The sequence below is a fragment of the Pseudophryne corroboree genome, chromosome 4 (assembly GCF_028390025.1).
Source record: "Pseudophryne corroboree isolate aPseCor3 chromosome 4, aPseCor3.hap2, whole genome shotgun sequence".
Classification (NCBI taxonomy): Eukaryota; Metazoa; Chordata; class Amphibia; order Anura; family Myobatrachidae; genus Pseudophryne; species Pseudophryne corroboree.
The window spans coordinates 503991400-504010935 of NC_086447.1; the positions used below are offsets into that span (position 1 = coordinate 503991400).

At 49.5% G+C, this 19536-nt stretch overlaps 1 long non-coding RNA gene across 3 annotated transcripts in view; it reads right to left on the minus strand.

Moving 5' to 3' along the window:
- The window catches only part of LOC134909854 (uncharacterized), an 80085-nt gene that overhangs the window by 59993 nt on the left and 556 nt on the right, over nt 1–19536 (minus strand). The window contains exon 1 of one of the 3 annotated variants that reach the window (XR_010176044.1): nt 19423–19508. The exons of the other annotated variants lie outside the window; for them this stretch is intronic. This is a non-coding gene — a long non-coding RNA (uncharacterized LOC134909854). Of the gene's footprint in view, nt 1–19422; nt 19509–19536 lie in introns of those variants that run through there. 3 annotated transcript variants of the gene reach the window in all.

Genomic DNA, 19536 nt, shown 5'->3' on the forward strand with positions numbered 1-19536 from the left:
CATCCCCATCACTGTCTGTCGTGTCAGAATCGGTATCCGTGTCATCTTGCATAATCTGGGCAAGAGCACGTTTTTGAGAGTGTACGTTAGGGTCCCTGAAGGAACAGAACCGGACCAAACTGCCATAGAGTTCTGTAAAGCCTGAGTTGCAGTCTCAGTCTGTGCAACCCTAGTAGAAATCTGAGAAATCATATCCTTAAGAGAGGCTAACCACTCAGGCTCCCTTGCAGGGATCTGCGCTAAAACAGTGCAATCCTGATTACATGGCATGGGATCATCCTGAGAGGAATTATCCTCTGCAGCATATGACTCAGAGTTCCTCTGAGGAGAAGCTCCGCCCCCTTTCATTGCGCTGCTTCCCGCTCTCCTGTAGTTTATACTGGCCTGAGGAATTGTGCTGGCAGCGATCCTGGGACCCTGACAGGCTTGCTGGACAGTGTAGGGTGTAGACGCTGGCTCAGGACGCCCCACACAGCGCCGCACCATGTACCGCTGAGCCCCGAAGCGCAGTTAGTACTATGCTCCCTACCCTGTTGCCGCCATCTTCACACCGGCTCCCTGCTTGCCAGGGGGGCCGGTGACTAACTCGCCACTGAAGTCTTCTGGCTCTGTAAGGGGGTGGTGGCATGCTGCCGGGGTGAGTGATCCCCTGTGGCAGTGAACGTTCAATCCCCTCAGGAGCTCAGTGTCCTTTTAGTGGAGAAAGTGGCTCAGACCCCTCAGGGCGGACACTACTCCCCCCCCTTAATCCCTCAAAGCAGGGAGACTGTTGCCAGCAGCCTCCCTGTGCCTAAACTCTTAAAAATAAAATAAAAGAACTCCTATGCAGCTCCCCTAGCTGTGACCGGCTCCTCCGGGCACATTTTCTACACTGAGTCTGGTAGGAAGGGTATAGAGGGAGGAGCCAGTACACACTCTCAAACTCTAAAAGTGCCAATGGCTCCTGGTGGACCCGTCTATACCCCATGGTACTAATGTGGACCCCAGCATCCTCTAGGACGTAAGAGAAAATAAGATATCAAAGATTAAGTATACAGTTCACTGCAAATTGAGGCGGTGGATACTTTTCACTGGAGCAATTCAGCATTTCTCTGGTGCAGGGACAGTTGTTCTGAAAAGCAGCTTCCCAGTTTAGGATGCCCGGAATGAACACTGCCGATATGACTAGCAGATGGTGTTCTGCCCAACAAAGGTTTTTTGACCGTGGTGGTGTTGTCTGACCGTACTTGAACAGGCCTGTTCTGTACCGGAGGCAGGGCGAGAGATAATGCATTGAACATTGCCCTCAACTCCAGAATGTTTATTGGGAGGAGTGATTCCTCCTTGGTCCAGCGACCCTGAAACGAGTGTTGCTCCAACACCGCACCCCATCCCCTCAGACTGGCGTCTGTTGTTAGCAGGACCCAGTCGGGGAACCAGAAGGAACGGCCCCTGTTTAATCGCTGGTCCTGTAGCCACCAGGTCAGTGTTTTTCTAAACGTTATTAGTGTAAACCACTAGTGGGTTTCTCACTAAAAGAAGGCTTAGTGTGTGGCGCACTCTTTTGAAATGTAAATACAGTGTTAAAACATAACTTTTATTTAATCTTTTAAGATAAATCTCTGTAGCCAGGCAAAACAAGTCATCTGATAGCCTGATGTGATCAAGCTTTTTTGTGAAACGTACGTCATCAGCGGGACGTGGGCGTGTACTTCCTACGGAGGTTCGGGAATTATACCCGACCCGGCGCCCATCTCCTGTACAGGCTCGCTGCAGGGAAACAAACCTGTCGGTTCCCTGCAAAGACGGAGACCACACACAGGGGTGCAGAGATTAACCCTGACCCGGTGTTCTACTAAGGCAGCGGCTTTCTAACAGACGGGTAATTATACCCAGCCCGGCACGCTACACTCACGGCGCTCCACTGGGGTAGTGGCTCTCCAAAAGAAGGGTAATTATACCCAGCCAGGTATGCTACATTCCCGGCACTCTACTTGGATAGCGGCTCTCTAACTGACCGGCAATTACACTCAGCCCGACACGTTATAATAGTGAGACTCGGGTGTGTATTGCTTACGGCTCCCTGCTAAGACGGAGGCGGCTTTCTAACAGACGGGTAATTATACCCAGCCCGGCACGCTACACTCACGGCGCTTCACTGGGGTAGTGGCTCTCCAAAAGACGGGTAATAATACCCAGCCCGGTATGTTATACTCCCGGCGCCCTATTTGGATAGCGGCTCTCTAGCTGACCGGCAATTATACTCAGCACGGAATATTAGTGAGATTCGGCTGTGTATTGCTAAGACGGAGGTTTGCCGACTTGGCTCCCTGTCACTACGAAGATCACTACCCGCTCCAGGTGCAGACCCAGTGTTTGGTTATAATTACGGCTGCGATTGATTCGACCAGGTGCTTCACCGTGGCAGTGGCTCCATAGGATTAACGGGGAATCCTCCTCGTTTTGACACAGACACACCACACGGGACATCAGAAAGGTACTCAGAGCAGCCCTCTCATCCACTGTTCTCTTGTTTGCGGCCCCCCCTGCAATGCTCATATGCAACAGGGGAGGGGGAACATAGAACGTGGACAGCAGAAGCAGCTCGCACTACTCTGTCCTTTCAGTCCTTGGTGGACGGCTCTTCCCCGCTCTCATTGCACACACCACTGCCCACTGTGGTATATGGGGCAACAGTAGAAAGGGTATCCGTTTCCACACACCAAGGGCTCCTGTTTATATCTGTTTCTCCCTATCTGATGCACTTCCTGAATATTTCAATAACATACAGTGTTATATGGGATTTTGAATAATAGGCTGCAATATTAATAACCAGTTCCTTGGTATAGCAACCTATTAATACCATTTACTACCATATAAATGATAAAAGCTGTTGTAAATGTGGAGATTCTGAGATATGGACAAATGAGTCTAATCATACAGTTGTACCTTTCTATATACACGATAAATTTGTCTATTTGATGGACCGAGACCAGCATCTAACATCTGATTGTGTCTATTTATATTTGATAAATTAATGATCATTTGTGAGACTGTATTTATCATCAGGAGTATCAATTATTTTGTTTATAACCTGACCCCCCCTTTTTTCCCTCACAGTTCTCATTAATATTTTTACAAGAGACAGTTCATTTATTATCTGTTCTCTAGTATCTGTTGTTATGTCAGCCATATAATTGTTGCAAGTTGGTGGACATAACTTTGTATCAATTTACATCTGCACTATTTACACAGTCTTGAACAGTAGACTGGTGTAAAAGATGGCGTTATGTTACAATACTTTCACATTTTCCTTTTAGGTACAAATTTTGCCTTGCAGCAGTCTGGGTCCTAGAAATAATAAAGGACTATTAATTTAATGAGCCGCATGGGTTAATAACTCTCCTAATTAATAGCCTAGTAGCATTTATAATTTCTGAATAAATATTCACACAGCTTGGTTATAAAATCTGTATTTTTAATTTATTAATAATATATGTATTTCAATATTTCATTTACTTTAATCTCATTGTAGAATTACTATTATTATAGTATTTTAAAATTTGGGGTTAATATAATACCTTATTACTTCGCACTCTCAGGCTATCAGATGACTTGTTTTGCCTGGCTACAGAGATTTATCTTAAAAGATTAAATAAAAGTTATGTTTTAACACTGTATTTATATTTCAAAAGAGTGCGCCACACACTAAGCCTTCTTTTAGTGAGAAACCCACTAGTGGTTTACACTAATAACGTTTAGAAAAACACTGCATACTCAGCTTAGTGGCGCACCTCCAACCCAGTTTCAATTTGACTAGGGCTTCTCTTTTTCTTAGCCCTCATTACATTTCATCTATTGGTTGGTTAACTACAATTACTTATGTAAATTTTTGTAAAAACACCTGTGCATTATCCTTCAGACGTTTTGTCCTTTCCTCAAAATAGCCACCAGGTCAGTGACAGACGAACCTCCGGAGTTAAATTTATCATCTGAGATCTGATCCAATGAGGTTGGCTGTCCCATTTGGAAAGGATTAACCTCTGTAATGGACGGGAATGAAATTGAGCGTACTCTATCATGTCGAATGCTGACACCATCGGGCCAAGTACTTGCATCGCCGAGTGTATCGACAGTCTGTGGCGACAAAGGAAGCATCTTATCCTGTCCTGAAGCTTCAGGACCATTTCTGGGGACAGAAATAGCCATTGACTGTGTGTGTCCAGAAGTGCACCATGCTCTGAGCTGGGACCAGTGAGGACTTCTTCCAATTGATAAGCTGGGCTTGCAGGAAGGTTACCATCATTTGCAGATGACTGAGAAGGACATCTTGGGAATTTGCCAGAATCAGCAGGTCATCCAGATACGGCAGGATTCTGATCCCCTGGCAACGGAGATGGGCCGTCATCACAGCCATGACCTTGGTAAAGATCCAAGAAGCTGTGGCCAGTCCAAATGGTAGAGCCTGGAATTGATAATGTAGGTTGCCAATAGTAAACCACAGAAACTGCTGGTGAGACATGGCAATAAGTATATGCAGGTATGCATCCTGTATATCCATGGATACCATATAGTCTCTGGGTCCATATTCACTATAATTGAGTGCAGTGTTTCCATACGAAACTTGGGCACTCTCACAAACTTGTTAAGGCATTTGAGGTTGAGTATAGGCCAGAATGACCCATTTGGTTTCGGGACTAGAAACAGGGTCGAGTAATAACCTCTGCCTGTCTGGGATTGAGGTACTGACATAACCACTCCTGTACTCAGGAGAGAACTGACACTTATTTGCAAAGCTTGCACCTTTAACGGATCCGAAGGTAGAACCGTGGTGCAAAACTGGCAAGGGGGACGTCTCTTGAAAGAGACAGCGTACCCGTGAGAGACAACTTCCAGCACCCATGCGTCTGAAGTGATCTTTAACCAGACCTAGGTGGACTGTAGAAGTCGGACTCCCACTTTGGGGTCCCCCAGGGGGAGGCCTGCCCCATCATGCAGCAGGCTTGTCTTGTTTAGAAGCAGGCCGTCAGGCCGCACAGGATTGCTTGGGCTTGGTGGTATTGGGAGCACGAGGCTGTCTGACATTTTGCTCTCCCTTGAGTCTGAAAGGAATGAAAAGTGGTACCCTTTGCCTTCTGTGCAGATGGATTAGTATTTGGGAGAAAAGCAGTCTTTGCAGCTGCTAACTCAGACACAATTTTATTCAAGTCTTCCCCAAACAAAATGTCCCCAGTGAAGGGAAGTACCTCCAAGGTCTTTTCAGAGTCTAGGTCCACTTTCCATGACTTCAACCACAGAATACCGCGCACCAGGACAGACGTAGTCGCCGCCATGGCCGCCAACACACCAGCCTCAGAGGACGCCTCCTGAATGTAATAGGCGGCGGTGGAAATGTGAGACAGGGCGCTGTCAGAAATATCATCAGGCAGCTCTTCCTCTAATACCTGAACCCAGGCCCGGCGCTACCCGCTCAGCGAAGGGATGCAGTGCAGGGAGGCGCTGGAACGGATAGGCGCTTCCACTGCTCTGCATTCCTTCCCTGCTGCGCCGTCCTGTCCCCCCTGCTGCTGCTGCTGCTGCCACTGCTGTGTCTGTCACTGTATGACAGGCACTGGCAGCGGGCACCTGCAGCATGATACGCCTCCTCCCTCCCCTCACCTCATCTCATCTGTATGAGAGCGCCGAGTACGGGACAGAAGGGGGCGGAGCTACACGGGACGGTAGGGGCCGTGACTAAACGGTCCATAAGGGGGCGGAGCTACACGGACCTGGCTGCTGTACAGAGGGAGACTGGATTAGGTAAGTGGAGGGTGAGAGAGAAGTGTGTGTGTGTATTGTGGGTGTGTATGTGTGTGTATATATGTGTGAATTGTGTGTGTGTGTGAGGTATGTCTGTACGCACGCTCTATGGACGCCACTACTGGGGGGGCATTACATATAAGGACGCTATTACTACAGGGGGGCATTACGTGTAACAACGCTACTACTGGGGGGGCCATTACGTGTAAGGACGCTAATACTACTGGGGGTGCACTACGTATAAGGACGCTACTACTACTGGGGGGTATTACGTATAAGGACGCGTCTCTTACTGGGGGTGCACTACGTATAAGGACGCTACTACTACTGTGGGTGCATTATGTATAAGAATGCTACTACTACTCGGGGGGCATTATGTATAAGGATGCTACTACTACTGGGGGGCATTATGTATAAGGATGCTACTACTACTGGGGTGCATTACATATAAGGACGCTACTACTACGGGTGGGGCATTACGTATAAGGACGCTACTACTACGGGTGGGGCATTACGTATAAGATTAATAAGATTGTGCTACATTGTGGCGTAATTTTAAATGGGGGTACTACTGTGTGGCCATGCCCCTTACTTGTGACACCACACCCCTTTTCCCGGCGCGCGCCAAAGGAATATGGGAGGGCGCAAATTTATAGTTTGCAGGGGGGCGCCGAACACCCTAGCACCGGCCCTGCCTGAACCCACGCTTCAATACCTTTTGCAGCCCACGAAGCAGCAATAGTGGGCCTAGGCACAGCTCCTGTAAAGGAGTAAATAGACTTCAGGCATCCCTCCACACGCTTATCTGTCTGTTCCTTCAGTGAGGTGACAGTAGTGAAAGGCAGATTAGACGCAAAGCAGCCAAAATGGGTGGGAGAGTGCTGAGACCCCTGTAAAACCCCCTGACAAAACTGAAGGTCATCCTTGGCCAAGGTGTCGAACCTATAGAACTTTACAAAAGTGTTCGTACCAGACCAAGTAGCAGCTCGGCACAACTGCAAGGCCGAGACACCCCGGGCAGCCACCCAGGAAGAACCCACAGACCTCATCGAGTGGGCCTGAATAGACGTCGGCAAAGGCAGAGCCCTTTTAAAACCTTTAGTGTGTGTGCTGGCTCTTCCCCTCTATGCCCCTCCTACCAGATTCCATTTAGAAAAATGTGCCCAAGGAGCCGGGTGCATTCCTCTGGAGCTCCAGAGAGTTTCCTTTATTTTTTATTTTCGTTTGTTTTTTTCAGGTAGTACTGGTTGGCAACCAGTCTACCTGCTTTGTGGGACTTAGCGGGGGGACCCAACCAACCTCCTGAGGGTTATTGGTTCATAATCCCTGCTGAGAGGACACTGAGCTCCTGAGGTGCTATTTCACACACCACACTGTGTGTGCCCACACCAGCAGCAAGCCGCCACCCTCTAACAGATGCCGAAGAGTCGCAGGTGCGGAGAGTGTTAACACCAGGGTCTCGGTTAGCGGGTCCCCGGTGAGGATGGTGGCAGTGTCACGCGACGGTCACTGGCCACGAGCTGCGGTGCCTGCCGCAGACCACACTCGCTAAGAAGTGAGCTATGCTCTACAGGGTGCCCAGCATCTGTCAGTATACGTTCTGTTACTGTTTTTACATGTTTTCAGCCAGTATAATCTAATAGGGACCGCGCGCCATTACGGGGATTCCCGGAGAGCAGGATAAGATGCGGGAAGGCGCCATTTCCTGCTGCTGCGTATCACAAGGCTGCATGCACTCTGCTCCTCCATGGATCCAGGCTGTTACAGACTCTGTACAGGTACCAGGGGGTCATAGTAAGGGGGGAGCACATCAGCGATAGCACCGCTGCACATAAAATAGTGTGATCCACATACTCAGTTATACACTGCACTGCTGTGTTTTTGTGCTGGTCTCCTTTTCCTCTATATCACTCCAATGGCTCTCTGGGGTCTGTGTGGGAGTTTTCAGTGGGTTTTCGCTGCATTGTCATTGTTTCCATAATATCTACTAACAAACTGATGTGTACTGCTTGCAATTCTACCCCTTCTTCTGAGGGGTCCCTCATGTGTGAAATTTAGTACAGCTACGATCAGGAACACAGACATGCGGGGGGATGCCCAGCACAGGGCTAGCCCGCTCCACATGTCAGTTCCTGCCCCATCGCTGAAGTACAAAAGCATTGCACAGAGGCAAAGCTTTTGTACCTCAGGAGTAGCTCCCGGACAGCGCAGCTTTTGCGTGCTGGCCGGGAGATACTCATCGCTGCCCGGCTCGCAGCAGCTGCGTGTGACATCACGCAGCAGTTCGCCCCCTCCGCAAAGTCCGGCCACGCCTGCGTTGGCCGGTCCATGCCCACAAAATGGCTGCTGTGCCGCCCCCTCCCGCCTCTGCCTGTCAATCAGGCAGAGGCGATTGCTAGGCAACGACAGCCATCAGCTGTCAGCCATGCGCCGGCGCACTGTGGCGCTGGCGCAGTTCTGATCTGATCGCTGCGAAGAACTGCAGCAAGCGATCAGGTCAGAATAACCCCCAGTGTTAATTATCCCCAACAGGGAAACAGCTCCCAGGCACCTGACTGGTTGGAAACATTTAAGAGCATGCTTCGGAATGTATATTCAGAACTGGCTGCAGCTAGGAGAGAGACAGGTGTTGATACAATCTGTGGATTGTATTGCTAAGGCTGCTGATAACAGAAAGGCTTCTCAGCCTCCTCTGTTGGGCCCTCATAAACACTCACTTCCACAGGTGCTCCAGTCTGATTCTGATTTGCATGATTTAGATGAAACAGATGATATGGATGAGGACAGCTCTCTATAGGGCCCTACTCACTGGCCGACCCGCCGCCGAGCTGCCCGACGGCGGATACGGCCGACGAGCGACCCGGCGGCGGGGGGGCAGTGACGGGGGGAGTGAAGTTTCTTCACTCCCCCCGTCACGCGGCTGCATTGAAGTGCAGGCAAATATGGACGAGATCGTCCATATTGGCCTGCATGCACAGCCGACGGGAGACCAGCGATGAACGAGCGCGGGGCCGCGCATCGTTCATCGCTGGAGTCTACACACTGAAAGATATGAACGAGTTCTCGTTCATTTATGAACGAGATCGTTCATATCTTTCAAAAATTCGGCCAGTGTGTAGGGCCCTTATCCCCTGGGGTGGAGGCCCTCATTTATGCAGTAAGGGAAGTTCTTAACATACCCGATCAGTAGTCAGAACCTGATGAGGAATTGTACTTTCATGTAAAGCCAAAATCCCCAGCCACATTTCCTGTGTCAAAGGAACTATACTCCCTGGCCAGGGAGGCATGGGTGAAGCCTGACAAGAAATTCAAAACGCCTCAGAGATTATCTTCCTTTCCCCTCCCCGCTGAAGACAGGAAGGTATGGGAAACTCCGGTAATTACATAGAAAGAACCACTTGGCCCATCTATTCTGCCCCCTTTTTTTAATCTCAACCCTTTTTGAATCTTAATTCTTTGTAAGGATATTCATATGCCTATCCCAAGCATGTTTACATTGCTCTACAGTCTTAGCCTCTACCACCTCTGATGGGAGGCTATTCTCCTACCAGTAATTCCTTTTCTCGTAGTCAGTAGTGGATACTGGGCGCCTGCCTCAGTGTTTCGAATCCTGCTTACTAGTTGTAAGTGTTTTGGTTGGTCCACCGTTTCGGTCCCTTGGTTTTCTTAGTTTAGCTGTGCTATCCTTGTTGTTATGGACGTTGCTACCCTGTTTTCGCTTAGCGCTCCTTTGTTGCTTTTGGTTGTGCGTTAGCTTGTTGCCTCACCGCTGTTGTACATGTTTTCTTCTCTCATGGTATGTCCGTCTCCTCGGGCACAGTTTCCTAGACTGAGTCTGGTAGGAGGGGCATAGAGGGGAGGAGCCAGCACACACATACAAACACTAAAGGTTTTAAAGTGCCAGGCTCCAGTGGACCCGATCTATACCCCACGTTACTAAAGTACAGTTCCCCAGAATCCACTAAGACGTTAGAGAAACCTTCTTAGCTTTTACAGGGCTGCCCAGTGCAGCCCTCCTGTTAGGAGACCTGCTTGCTGAAGCCACCAACTTGAAACTGAGCTCCAGTGGCTGGAGGTGGGGTTTATAGAGGAGGCCCCAATGCATCCTGGGACAGCCTAAAGCTTTAGCCTGTTGGTGCCTCTGGATCAAGATCCACTCTACACCCCGATGTTTTCCTGTGGAAACCAATGTATCCTGCTGCAGAAACTTTGAATTTTCACAGTTTGCTGAATATTAGGTTGCCCTATCAAACACAAATGATGAGTGGCTCATAACATAAAATACAGTATGAGGAAACTAGCATTTCTGCATGTATAAGGAGCCATTAAGTGATGATGAATAGGCCCCGAAGAAAAGTAGAAATTAAAAGTAGAAACACTGGCTGGCGCGGGATGACCATTGACCTTTTATCGTCAATGACCATTGATGACAGAGACCCAATGGCTCTTCACCGATTGCTTAGTTAGCAATGTTTATTTTTCCTCTAGGTGCAGGGGAGTGGAGCTGCGCAAAATACCCCATACCCCAGCGACGTTAGCTGTGTATATAGGTTGCAGAAACAGAAAATTGTACCTTACTTTAATCCCCCCCCCCTCCATAGTCGCTGTGGGGTAGGCTTACCATCCCATCCCTTTAAATAGGGGCGCTCATATGGATCACACAGGTTGCGTAGCTGAACCAGGGAGGAAGGCAGGCAGGGGTGTATCTAGGGGTCTGAGCGCCCATGGCAAAGTAAGGAACTGGCGCCCCCCACCTACCCCACCCAGGGACACGGAGGGGGGAGTTACAGGTAGGCTGAGGTCAGGGACACTGTGGGAGAATTACAGGGAGGGTGCGGGTAGGGACACTGAGGGGGAGGGCTTACAGGGAGGCTGAGGTCATGGACACTGAGGTGCAATTACAGGGAGGGTGTGGGCAGTTACACTGAGGGGGAATTACAGGAGTGTGCAGGCAGGGACACTGAGGGGAAATTATGTGGAGGATACAGGCAGGGACACTGAAGTGGAATTACAGGAGGGTGTGGGCAGGGACACTGAGCAGGGTGTCACAGGAAGATGGAAGTCAGGGACACAAAGGGGGAATTACAGGGTGGGTTTGGGAAGGGAAAATGAAAGGGAGGGGCTACAGGGAGGCTGAGGACAGGAACACTGAGGGGCAATTACAGGAAGGGTGCGGGAAGGAACACTGAGGAGGAATTACGAGGAGGGTGCGGGCAGGGACACCGAGATGGAATTATGGGGAGGGTGCAGGCAGGGACACTGAGGAGCAATGCTGTAACTAGACATTTTAGCACTGTGTGCAAGAAACAGCCTCAGCGCCCCCACCACCATATTTAAAATAATAAGAATTTACTTACCGATAATTCTATTTCTCGTAGTCCGTAGTGGATGCTGGGGACTCCGTCAGGACCATGGGGAATAGCGGGCTCCGCAGGAGACAGGGCACATCTAAAAAGCTTTTTAGGTCACATGGTGTGTACTGGCTCCTCCCCCTATGACCCTCCTCCAAGCCTCAGTTAGGTACTGTGCCCGGACGAGCGTACACAATAAGGAAGGATCTTGAATCCCGGGTAAGACTCATACCAGCCACACCAATCACACCGTACAACTTGTGATCTGAACCCAGTTAACAGTATGATAACAAAACGAAGTAGCCTCCGAAAAGATGGCTCACAACAATAGTAATAACCCGATTTTTTTGTAACAATAACTATGTACAAGCATTGCAGACAATCCGCACTTGGGATGGGCGCCCAGCATCCACTACGGACTACGAGAAATAGAATTATCGGTAAGTAAATTCTTATTTTCTCTAACGTCCTAGTGGATGCTGGGGACTCCGTCAGGACCATGGGGATTATACCAAAGCTCCCAAACGGGCGGGAGAGTGCGGATGACTCTGCAGCACCGAATGAGAGAACTCCAGGTCCTCCTTAGCCAGAGTATCAAAATTTGTAAAATTTTACAAACGTGTTCTCCCCTGACCACGTAGCTGCTCGGCAAAGTTGTAATGCCGAGACTCCTCGGGCAGCCGCCCAGGATGAGCCCACCTTCCTTGTGGAATGGGCATCTACATATTTCGTCTGTGGCAGGCCTGCCACAGAATGTGCAAGCTGAATTGTACTACAAATCCAGCGTGCAATAGACTGCTTAGAAGCATGAGCACCCAGCTTGTTGGGTGTATACAGTATAAACAGCAAGTCAGACTTTCTGACTCCAGCCGTCCTAACTATATATATATATATATATATATATTTTTAGGGCCCTGACCACGTCTAGTAACTTGGAGTCCTCCAAGTCCCTAGTAGCCGCAGGCACCACAAGAGGTTGTTTCAGGTGAAAACGCTGACACCCCTTTATGAAGAAACTGGAGACGAGTCCCAGTTCTGTCCTGTTCAAATGGAAAATTTTAATATGGGCTTTTGTAAGACAAAGCCGCCCATTCTGACAATCGCTTGGCCGAGGCCAGGGCTAACAACATGGTCACTTCCCATGTGAGATATTTGTCAACAGCATGGTCACTTTCCATGTGAGATATTTCAAATCCACAGATTTGAGCGGTTCAAACCAATATGATTTTAAGAAATCCCAACACTATGTTGAGATCTCACGGTGCCCCTAGGGGCACAAAAAAGCTGTATATGCAATACATCCTTTACAATCTGGACTTCAGGAACTGAAGTCAATTCTTTCTGGAAGAAAATCTACAGGGCCGAAATTTAAATGTTAATGAACCCCAATTTGAGGTCCAAAACACTCCTGTTTTCAGGAAGTGTAGAAATCGACCTAGTTGAATTTCCGTCGTGGAGCCTTCCTGGCCTCACCCACGCAACATATTTTCACCACATGTGGTGATGACGTTGTGCGGTCACCTCCTTCCTGGCTTTGACCAGGGTAGGTATGACCTCTTATGGAATGCCTTTTCCCCTCAGGATCCGGCATTCAACCGCCATGCCGTCAAACGCAGCCGCGGTAAGTCTTGGAATAGACATGGTACTTGCTGAATCAAGTCCCTTCTTAGCTCCCCAGGCCCTTAGTCCTCTGTGAGCATTTCTTGAAGTTCCGGGTACCAAGTCCCTCTTGGCCAATCCGGAGCCACTAGTATAGTTCATACTCCTCTATGTCTTATAATTCTCAATACCCTGGTTATGAGAAACAGAGGAGGGAACACATACACAGACTGGTACACCCACGGTGTTACCAGAACATCCACAGCTATCGCCTGAAGGTCTCATGACCTGGCGGAATACCTGTCCCGTTTTTTGTTCGGGCGGGACGCCATCATGTCCACCTTTGGTCTTTGCCAACGGTCCACAATCATGTTGAAAAACTTCCCTATGAAGTTTCCACTCTCCCGGGTGGAGGTCATGCCTGCTGAGGAAGTCTGCTTCCCAGTCGTCCACTCCCGGAAAGAACACTGCTGACAGTGCTATCACATGATTTTCCGCCTAGCGAAAAATCCTTGCAGTTTTCACTGCCCTCCTGCTTCTTGTGCCGCCCTTCTGTTTACGTGGGCGACTGCCGTGATGTTATCCCACTGGATCAATACCGGCTGACCTTGAAGCAGAGGTCTAGCTAAGTTTAGAGCATTATAAATTTGCTCTAAGCTTATTTATGCGGAGAGAATTCTCCAGACTTAATCACACTTCCCTGGAAATTTTTTTTTTTTTTTTTTTTTTTTCCCCTGTGTGACTGTTCCCCAGCCTCTCAGGCTGGCCTCCGTGGTCACCGGCATCCAATCCTGAATGCCGAATCTGCGGCCCTCTAGAAGATGAGCACTCTGTAATCACCACAGGAGAGACACCCTTTTCCTTGGATATAGGGTTATCCGCTGATGCATCTGAGGATGCGATCCGGACCATTTGTCCAGCAGATCCCACTGAAGAGTTCTTGCGGGAAATCTGCCGAATGGAATTGCTTCGTAATAAGCCACCATTTTTACCAGGACTCTTGTGCAATGATGCACTGACACTTTTCCTGGTTTTAGGAGGATCCCGATTAGCTCGGATAACTCCCTGGTTTTCTCCACTGGGAGAAACACGTTTTTCTGGACTGTGTCCAGAATCTTCCCTAGGAACAGTAGACGTGTCGTCGGAAAAAGCTGCGATTTTGGAATATTTAGAATCCACTCGTGCTGTCGTAGAACTACTTAAGATAGTGCTACTCCGACCTCCAACTGTTCTCTGGGCCTTGCCCTTATCAGGAAAGCGTCCATGTTTCTTTTAAGAAAAATCATCATTCCGGCCATTACCTTGGTAAAGACCCGGGGCGCCGTGGACAATCCAAACGGCAGCGTCTGAACTGATAGTGACAGTTCTGTACCAGGAACCTGAAGTACCCTTGGTGAGAAGGGCAAATTTGGACCTGTAGGTAAACGTCCCTGATATCCAGTGACATCATATCGTCCCCTTCTTCCTGGTTCGCTATCACTGCTCCGAGTGACTCCATCTTGATTTGAACGCTTGTATGTAAGTGTTCAAATATTTCAGATCTCACCGAGCCGGTTGGCTTCAGTACCACAATATAGTGTGGAATACTACCCCCTTCCTTGTTGTAAGAAGGGTACTTTGATTATCACCTGCTGGGAATACAGCCTGTGAATTGTGTGAGGGGGAGACGTCTCGAATTTCCAATGTACACCTGGGATATTACATGTAGGATCCCGGAGTTCCCTTGCGAGTGTTGCTGAAACTCTTGAGATGACCCCCTACCGCACCTGAGTCCGCTTGTACGGCCCCAGCGTTATGCTGCGGACTTGGCAGAAGCCGTGAGGAGCTTCTGTTCCTGGGAATGAGCTGCTTGCTGCAGTCTTCTTCCCTTTCCTCTCCCCCTGGGCAGATATGACTGGCCTTCGCCCGCCTGCCCGTATGGGGACGAAAGGACTGAGACTGAAAAGACTGTGTCCTTTTCTGCCAATATGTGACTCGGGGTAACAAAAGGTGGATTTTTCAGCTGTTGCCATGGCCACCAGGTCCAATGGACCGCCCCTTTATACGGCAATACTTCCATATGCCGTCTGGAATCTGCCTCACCTGACCACTGTCGTGTCTTCGTCTGGCAGATATGTACATCACATTTACTCTTGATGCCAGAATGCAAATATGCCTCTGCGCATCACACATATATAGAAATGCATCCTTAAAATGCTCTATAGACAATAAAATCCTGTCCCTGTCAAGGGTATCAAAATTTTCAGTCAGGAAATCCGACCAAGCCCCCTCAGCGCTGCACATCCAGGCTGAGGCGATTGCTGGTCGTAGTATAACACCAGTATGTGTGTATATACTGTTATGATATTTTCCAGCTTCCTATCAGCTGGCTCCTTGAGGGCGGCCGTATCTGGAAACGGTAACGCCATGTTTTTTATAAGCGTGTGAGCGCCTTGTCCACCCTAAGGTGTGTTTTCCAACTCGCCCTTACTACTGGCGGGAAAAAGGGTATACCGCCCATAACTTTCTGTCGGAGGAACCCCACGTATCATCACACACTTCATTTAATTTATCTGATTCAGGCAAAACTACAAGTAGTTTATTCCCACCCTACAAAATACCCTTATTTGTGGTACTTGTGGAATCAGAAATACGTAACACCTCCTTCATTGCCCTTAACATGTAACTTGTGGCCCTAAAGGAAAAATACGTTTGTTTCTTCACCGTCGACACTGGGGTCAGTGTCCGTGTCAGTGTCTGTCGACCGACTGAGGTAATTGGGCGTTTTTACAAGCCCCTGACGGTGTCTGAGACGCCTGGACCGATACTAATTTGTCCGCCGGCTGTCTCATGTCGTCAACCGGCTTGCAGCGTGTTGACATTATCACGTAATTCCATAAGTAAGCCATCCATTCTGGTGTCGACTCCCTAGAGAGTGACATCACCATTACAGGCAATTTTCTCCGTCTCCTCACCAACATTTTCCTCATACATGTCGACACACACGTACCGACCTACAGCACACACATACAGGGAATGCTCTGATAGAGGACAGGACCCACTAGCCCTTTGGGGAGACAGAGGGAGAGTTTGCCAGCACACACCAAAAGCGCCATAATGTATATAACAACCCTAGAAGGTGTTGTTTCTATATATGGGCTCTTAATATATAATTATATCGCCAATTTATGCCCCCCTTCTCTTTAACCCTGTTTCTGTAGTGCAGGGGAGAGTGGGAGCCTTCCTCACCAGCGGAGCTGGTCAGGAAAATGGCGCTGAGTGCTGAGGAGAATAAGCTCCGCCCCTTTCACGGCGGGCTTTTCTCCCGGTTATTAGGAAAACTGGCCTGGGTTAAATACATACATATAGCCTTAATGGCTATATGTGATGTATTTATTTGCCAAATAGGTATTTATATTGCTGCCCAGGGCGCCCCCAGCAGCGCCCTGCACCCTCCGTGACCGTGTCAGTGAGCCGTGTAGCAACAATGGCGCACAGCTGCAGTGCTGTGCGCTACCTCTCTGAAGACTGTGAAGTCTTCTGCCGCCTGTTTCCGGACCTCCGTTCCGCCGTCTTTCTTCAGCGTCTGTAAGGGGGATCGGCGGCGCGGCTCCGGGACGAACCCCAGGCTGACCTGTGTTCCGACTCCCTCTGGAGCTCAGTGTCCAGTAGCCTAAAACTTCAATCCTCCTGCACGCAGGTGAGTTGCAAGTCTCTCCCCTAAGTCCCTCGTTGCAGTGATCCTGTCGCCAGCAGGAATCACTGATTAGAAACCTAAAAAAAAACTTTACTAAACAGCTCCTTAAGAGAGCCATCCAGTTTGCACCCTTCTCGGACGGGCACAAAAACCTAACTGAGGCTTGGAGGAGGGTCATAGGGGGAGGAGCCAGTACACACCATGTGACCTAAAAAGCTTTTTAGATGTGCCCTGTCTCCTGCGGAGCCCGCTATTCCCCATGGTCCTGACGGAGTCCCCAGCATCCACTAGGACGTTAGAGAAAGGGGCAGTGCGCACTGTAGGTGTGCGCCAAAACTATAGGGATGTGGCTTTGTGTTAGGGACGTGGCAACAAAATAATACCAATTCAAATTATGCTGCACAGTGGTCTCCATTAATCAAATGACGCCACTTACACACATTACACCATGTAGAGCCCCATTTTACACGTTACTCCAGGTAGAGCCCATATTACACATTACGGCAGGCAGAGCTCCCTTTTACACATTACGGCAGGCAGAGCTCCCTTTTACATGTTACGTCAGGCAGAGCTCCCTTTTACGCATTAGATGTGGTTCTCTGTCCTCAGTGCCTATGTGCTGTGGGCCGAGAATACTCAGCATACACCTAGCTACGGCCCTGTACAAAAATCATGAGAACTCGGAGGTAGGCAATGTCTGCTCTCCAGCTATGGTGGAACCACAAGTCCAAGCATGCTCTATCATGTAATGTCTGTCAGGGCATGATGGGACTTGTGGTTCCACAGCATCAGGACCCAGGTACTACTGTCCTCTCACCTTTCTAAGGGCTGGCATGAAGTGTCCCTACCACTCACTGCTATTCTGCTCACCCAGTTGTAGTTGTGTGGCTGCAGCATGATCCTGATCTCATGGGACACTGTCAATCCGTTGCCCAGAGACCAGGCCACTCACTGACAAGCCCAGGCTGGGGCAGAGGGGCTGCTTAGGTGCAGTCCAGGAGCTCGCTGACCGCTCACTGCCGCTGTGTGTGCTTGTAGATCTAGAGATTTTCCGCCGGCATGTCCCCTGGGATTACAGGTCTACAGGAGTGCAGAAGATCATCACTGTAACCTCCAGGCAGGAGGGGGAAGACATGCCGTTGTATGGACTGCATTGTAACTCTGGCAGGAGCCGGAGTGAGGTGAGGGGAGGATCAGGCACTACAGCAACCCACAGCTCACTTTAACCTACGGTGATGGCGGTGGGGATTGGGCAGTATTGCTGCGGCTCATTATAACCTCTGGTTGAGGGGGGGGGGGGGGGGGGCGAGTGGTTTGGCTGTACTGTAAAATCATGTTTCCGAGGGTGGGGGCAAAGCTTTACTGCCCGCGGCTGCACTTTAACTACCGCAGGCTCACATTGCATTGCGGAACTATGGGTGTTACCAGCGGTACTGCGCCCACAGTTCATGTGCGCTGTGTGCCATGCACTGCTGGCACACACCTAGTTACGGCTCTGCTGAGGAGGAATTATGAGGAGGATACGGGCAGGGACACTGAGATGGAATTATGGGGAGGGTGCAGGCAGGGAGATTGAGGGGGAATTACGAGGAGTGTGCAGGCAGGGACACTGAGGGGGAATTACGGTTAGGGTGCTGGTAGGGACACGGAGAGGAAATTACGGGGCGGGTGCAGGCAGGGACACTGAGGGGGAATTATGGGAAGGGTGCGGGCAGGGACACTGAGTGAATTACAGGAGTGTATGGGCAGGGTCACTGAGGGGGCAGTTACAGGGATGGTGCGGGCAGTGACACTAAGGGGGAATTACAAGGAGGGTGTGGACAGGGGCACCAAGGGGATATATGCACACATACATACAGTTAAAAACCCCTCTCTAGGTGAGATTGCACTATATGTCCCAGCAACTCCAATTGACAAGGTGTGCTGGGACTTGTAGTCTCAACACAGCTGGACAGGCAGTCACTGGTCTAGATACCTCTCCATACAGAGCTCTTTGTAACCTGTAATCCAGACAGCCAGGATAGACCATGCAGTGCAGCTATGGTACCCCAGAAAATGTACAGGTATGCTCATGCTGCACTGCTGACTGGTGCTTCAGACCCTCCAACGTGACCCGCCCCACTAGGTACAAAATGCTCTGTTCCTGGACTTCCCTCTTAATTTATGATTTCCATCACCTGTGTTGAACTAGTTACATGATAAGAAAGCTGTTTCTTCACAGGTGATGGCAATAATAAATTAAGAGGGAAGTCCAGAAACAGAGCATTTTGTACCTAGTGGGGCGGGTCATGTTGGAGGGTATGGTGCTGATTGTAGTGGCTGCTGTTTAGTGACATACTGTGTGGGACCAATGAGAAGGAGAGCGGATGAGGAAGAGCAGGTGCTTCGCCCCTCCCCATACCTGGAAGTGCCCTGCTCCCTGGCAATATTCACCATCATTGTGACTGTAGTCACAGAGAGTGTCAGAGTGCAATACGCTTCTGAAAGTCCGGCAGTGGATGAGCACTGCTAAGGGATGTACTCAGTGAGAAATACTATGTCATTCTACCCTCTGGTGCGGGTGGCACTGCCGGGCGGCGCCCCCCTCTTGGCCGGCGCCCCTGGCAAGTGCCATCCTGGCCAATAGGAAGATACACCCCTGAAGGCAGGATTTAATTCAACCTATGTAGTTCATTGGTCACACAACCTATGTAATTCATTAGTGTCCCAGTTTAAAGGGACAGTATGGTGAGCCTACTGTGTGGCATGTGTGACAATGCTTGGAAAGATGAAAAGTACCAACTACTCAGCTCCTGTCATTTTTCAAACACAGCCTGTACAACGACTAGAGCTGATTGGTTGGTACTTACCTCTTCCAAAGCATTGATAGAGATGCCCTATATCCGCTATGGCTATGCTCAGAGGGTTGATGCTAGATCCAAGTGGCCTAAGGGACCTTTTCCGTCTACTCTAACAGCAGCAGAACGTGCCAACGGCGCTTTCTAATGACATCATAACGAGCGCCGTTTAAGACTTAACTAATCAATAACAGGCCTGCTGTGTACTTTCTGCCTAATGTACATGAATCCCTTGTGTGATGTAGATCGGAGTAGAATGGCAATGGGCGGCAGTGTTTCCGTCAGCACCAGCGCC